The sequence below is a fragment of the Arvicanthis niloticus genome, chromosome 4, assembly GCF_011762505.2.
Source record: "Arvicanthis niloticus isolate mArvNil1 chromosome 4, mArvNil1.pat.X, whole genome shotgun sequence".
Lineage (NCBI taxonomy): Eukaryota > Metazoa > Chordata > Mammalia > Rodentia > Muridae > Arvicanthis > Arvicanthis niloticus.
The window spans coordinates 7,747,400-7,752,638 of NC_047661.1; the positions used below are offsets into that span (position 1 = coordinate 7,747,400).

General features: G+C 38.5%; 1 pseudogene; it reads right to left on the reverse strand.

Moving 5' to 3' along the window:
- Positions 1-1,230: 1,230 nt before the first annotated feature.
- LOC117707785 (small ribosomal subunit protein uS2 pseudogene) lies at positions 1,231-2,106 on the reverse strand (annotated as a pseudogene).
- Between the last annotated feature and the right edge of the window lie 3,133 nt (positions 2,107-5,239).

Here is a 5,239-nt window from a genome sequence, read left to right on the forward strand (position 1 = left end):
GTTTTCTGGCCAATATAGCATCAGTGACTAAAGATACCTCAGTTACACACACACACCACAAAACACAAAACCATTTACACTCAACTGCAAGCACAATGACTAGACAGGAAATAATAAAAGAATATCCAAAACTGTAGTTTTAAATAAATATAAATATCCACTGAAACAATATACACAAGCAATTTTGTGGTATGTTATCTTTGTACATTACTATCTATTACATGTATTTATTATGTTACATAATTTTATCAATATAAAATTATTACTACAATATTACATAACATAGTGGAAAATTCTAGATTTTTGTAGAAATTCCACAAACCCTGTAGAACCAAACGCATGAATCTGAAATCATGCAAGAAATAAGGTATTAACTTGAGACTGAACAGATAGCTCAGTGGTTAAAAGCATGTGATAGTTTGTTTTTGTCTTTTGTTTGTGTGTTTGATTTCAGATAACCTGCATTCAGTTCTCAGCACCCATACCTTGGGGCTCCAGGGAACCCAGAGCCCTGTCCTGCTTTCCACAGGCAGTTGCACAAATACACACTGGTACTCACACTTATACCCAAATGCTTTCTAAAACATAAGGTAACAAACTGGTTACTACCTAGGATAAAGAACTAAAACCATTATTTATCAACTATTTCTACTGCTTATTATGGGTTTGGCTCAGTATTTTTTTTTTTTTTCATTTAGAAAAGTTAATTAAAGAAGTTAAAGCATTTGCCTTTTAAATATGTCTAATTGTACCACTTAGATTAATTATAAAAGTATAGTTTGTATATAAAGAAACTGATACGGAGAAATTACAGTGTGTTTGTCACTCCTGGCCAGAACTGGAATATTCCAGTTTTCTACTTCTAAAACTGTCAATTCACAAGAAAGATAAGAAAAAATAACTATAAACATAGGCTTGGATGTTAAACCTTACTCGACAATTCAAGAAATGAGAAATGTAAAGCACAGGGTTGGTGCGGCTGCTCGGCCTGTTATGGCCAATCACCTGAGTTTGATTCCTAGACTCACATAGTACAGGACAAGAACCGATTCCCCCAACTTGTCTCCTGACCACTAAGGTAGTGGTCTGCTGTGTGTGGACAGCTTTCCCGAGCTCAGTGCAAAATGAAGAATTCCCTTTTCTTAGCGGGATTTCTTCTACTCTACCTGATCTGGGGAGCCCAATCTAGTTTTTGCCATTTTACCCCTTGCTCAAGTGTCTGCAGGAAACTCAGGACCACTCAGTGATGGCTCCAACACAGTCAGTGGCCTGTGCTGTGAGGGTTGCTGACCAGTCCCCAGTGGCTGGCTGTGCACTCCTGTCTTCAGTGGGAAATGCTGTATGGGCACAGAGGATACCCACACACCATCAGACCAGTCAGCCACCTCTGGTGGAGCAGCACTGAACCCAGGAGCTGATGCAGTCCATTTGACTTCAAATTCCTTCCTTGGTCACAGCCTTCTTAGCATTAGCCTGCTCCTCCTTCTCAAACTCCTCTGGATCTCTATAGAAGTAAATATCAGGTATAATTCATTCTGAGCGTTCACAAGAGATAGTACTATACATGCGTAGTACTTCCCAGACCAGCATCCATCTCATCATACCCACTGAGTGAACTCCCTTGTTGTTTCAAAGAATGGCAATGTCCACATAACGCAGATGAGATTCTGTGTTACACAGAGCAATGGTGGGCATGGTGACACAAGAAGCCTCTGCACAGAGCTGGTGGTAGCCCTGGAATCCGTCACCACTAGAAGCCATGGCTCTCTGAAGGCTGCATGTATCTGGTTAGTGAAGGTCCCAGGTGTGAAACAACCAGCAATTGGAATGGCGGCAGCAAACTTCAACATAGCTCATTGGTCAGTGCTCCTGGAGGAGACGACACAGACATCAGCAGGGTTTGCAGTGGCAGCGATAGCCCGAGCTGCAAGCAACAGCTTCTACCAAATCTTCTGATTTGTGATGTAGATATCTGTCACTTTTCCTTTTGTAGATGTACTGATTCATCTGAAAGTCAACGTTGGCACCATCTAAGTGGGTTCCTGTGGCAAGAAATTTGAGAACATCCTCTTTCTTCATCTGCAGGACAAAACTAGCTCTGGACATTGTGTAGTTTTCCCTATAAGTTACTAGGTGAACAATAACATATGGATCTGTCCCTGGGGGACATAGTAGACTACAACCTTAGTAGCCAGGTACAACAGACCTCCATATGTATGATGTGGCATTTGTACACTGACAATATATAAAAAGTCATGTGTGTGTGTGTGTGTGTGTGTGTGTGTGTGTGTGTGTGTGTAGCTGCATGCCAAAAATGTAAAAATAAATAAATGTAAACTAGAGAAACACAAATCAAACCAACACCAAGAGCCTGCTTCTCACCCAGCGGGTGTAAAGCCTAAAGAAAAGGGCTGTGAGGACATAGGCCGCTCTATATATCAGTGTTGGAAAGGAAATAATCCTAACCCTTGGAAGATGAGATTTAGGGAGATCTAAAATAACTAAATATGTACTTACATCTTAAACTCTGTGACACAACTACTAAGCATTTTTTTGAAGATACACCTCGAAAAATATGACAAGAAGAAAGATCATGCACTACCATTGAAAAATTCAGTCATTACCAGGTGAGGTGATGCTTCTCAGCACTTGGGAGGCAGATCTGTACGAGTTCTAGGCTAGCTAGCTGGTGAAACCCTATCTGAAAATTACAGGAATCATGAATTTACCTGCAAGAGAGTGTTTTGAAAGGATTATGGAGAGACCGCATGTTGGCAATATCTTTATTTAAATATTTGGGAAATGGAGTATTAGGAAATTGTTAAATACAGTGCTGCCTGTGAAAATTACAATGTTTGTGGAAGGCTTAAACATGCTGAAACTGTATAACTTGTGATTATTTTCTCATTCTTAGCAAATATTCTTTTAAAAATTCTTTTTTTTATTCTTTAATCCTTTTTACAGTTGAGACTTCATCCCCCCCCCAGTCTGCCCACTCCCCCTACAGCTCCCCAGCCTATACTTCCCCGCCCCAACCCTGTCTCCAAGATGATATTCCCACTCCACCAGGCCACTCCATTACCTGAGGCCTCAAGTCTCTGGAGGGTTAGGTGCATCTTCTCTCACTGAGGCCAGACTAGGCAGTTTGCTGCTGTGTATGTGTCAGCTGGTGTATGCTGCCTGGTTGGTGGCTCAGTGTCAGAGATCTCAGAGATCCAGGTCAGTTGAGACAGTTGATCTTTCCATGGGGCTGTCCCCGTAATTCTTTATACTTGTGTTTTCCTTTTTATAAAAGTTTTCCTCATTTGCATACATTTCTGGCTATGGAAAATCTGTGTTAGTTTTTTAGAACTGTAAATTTTGATGCACAAATAATGAGCAGGCTGATCTAATATTTGAGTACTTTCTCATCAAAACAATTACTTTTCTGATAGTATCTCCCTGAGGTAACAGCTCTCCAATCCACCAAGAAGCAGAGTCAGCAGTAGGCCTTGAGTAAAAAGAGATGCCAGTACAGTTCTAGAATCTTCATGGTGCTCAGGAGTCTGCATCTTCTAACAGTCCTGGGCTAATGCCGTTCCTCCTTGACAATATCTGTCTACAGGGAGGGAGCAAAATGTTGGTGCCTTTTATGTTTGACTTGGAGTTTTGTTGTTATTCTTAGTAATTCCTGGAACTTGACCATTTCTTCAGAAGTTTTCACCAAAATTTTGAGGAGTGGCTTTGAGAAATTGTAAAGGAGCAGGAGCGGGATTGGGTCTCTGCTTGTCTCATACCACAGTGCGGTGTGGTAGCACCTGGACTTAGATTCTCCTAAGTAATTGACTGCTAACTGCTGCCTACTTACAGTCTGTGATTCAGTGAGATTATTAATTTCAATATCTGGTTTCTCTTCTAAGAGCTGTGCACAGCTTTTCATTACAATATTATGAAGATACAAAATATAGGATATTCTTATAAACTTGCATTATGGTTCTGCATATGATCTATGTTCTTAATGTCTAATTTGTCTCTATGTATAATAAATTAAAGTCTGATCTAATATTTGAGTAGCATTACATTGGCTCATTGATAACTACCTTCGTCTATGCATTTATCTTTTTATGCTGCCATATTTTCTGTTAATTAAAACAATATCTGAGTTCACTTATTTTGATGCCAATGTCACTGTGAAGTAGCTAGCAGAAAGTGTGAACGAGAGTCACATGAAGACACTATAGTTCTTTAAAAAAAACTTGGCTAAGACAAAACAGGAGTTTTATACTCCCTTAAAAGACAGATGAATAATTTTATTCCATATGATCTGACATAAACATTTACATCTGTTAAACATATATCTTTTAAGAACTCTGGCAAAATCAGATATGGCTCACAAATAATTTTATTATTATACATTTGCCTTATTTTTTCTGGCACATATTGTATACTATTATTTCCAAAAACATACCAAGTAAAATCATATTTATTTTAGATAAATAAGTGCTGCATATTTTCAATAACATGAAAGGAGTTACCACAATAATTTAAAATCTGCATATGGTTGAGGAAAAATGCCAAAGATGGGACAGAGCCTTGCTATGGATGGTGTGTTCCCTGAGCTCCAACAACAACCTGCATTACTGCAGATATTCACTCATACCTCTTCATCAAAGCCACTAGTAACTCTTTGTCTAGCTCCATAGTCTATAAAAAATGAGTATGCAAGAGTGGTACCAAATTCACTTCCAACTTCTGACATAGCATTATAAAAATAATTCAATTCTAAGCAATACTCAGATCTGCAATGAAAAGTGAGGAGTTTATGTCAACCCATGAAAATCTTCTATCCTATTTTATATATTTCCAGAGCAAAATAACAAATTCTGTATTTCCACACCACATATCTTAGTTTATCTATCTCATCTACTACATGTACTTTATATTCTTGGCTTGAGGGTCAGATGGCTTTCACAGGTTTTTGACTGAGAATAATTTTGGTAAGTCTTAATTTAACATACACACAGAGAGAAGGGGAATGAAAAAGGGAAAGAGGGGGAGGAGGAGAGAGGGAGGGGAAGAAAACAGAAAAATTAATGAATTAGTTAAATATTAAAGCTTTGCCTATTTTCTCTAATGTGATTTATTTTAAACAACAACAAAAACACCAATTACCTAATTAAATATATGCAATGGCCTTGCAGTTGAAACTGATTATTTTAACACTTTTAAATTTCAACCGGGTGCTCAGTTTGACTGCATG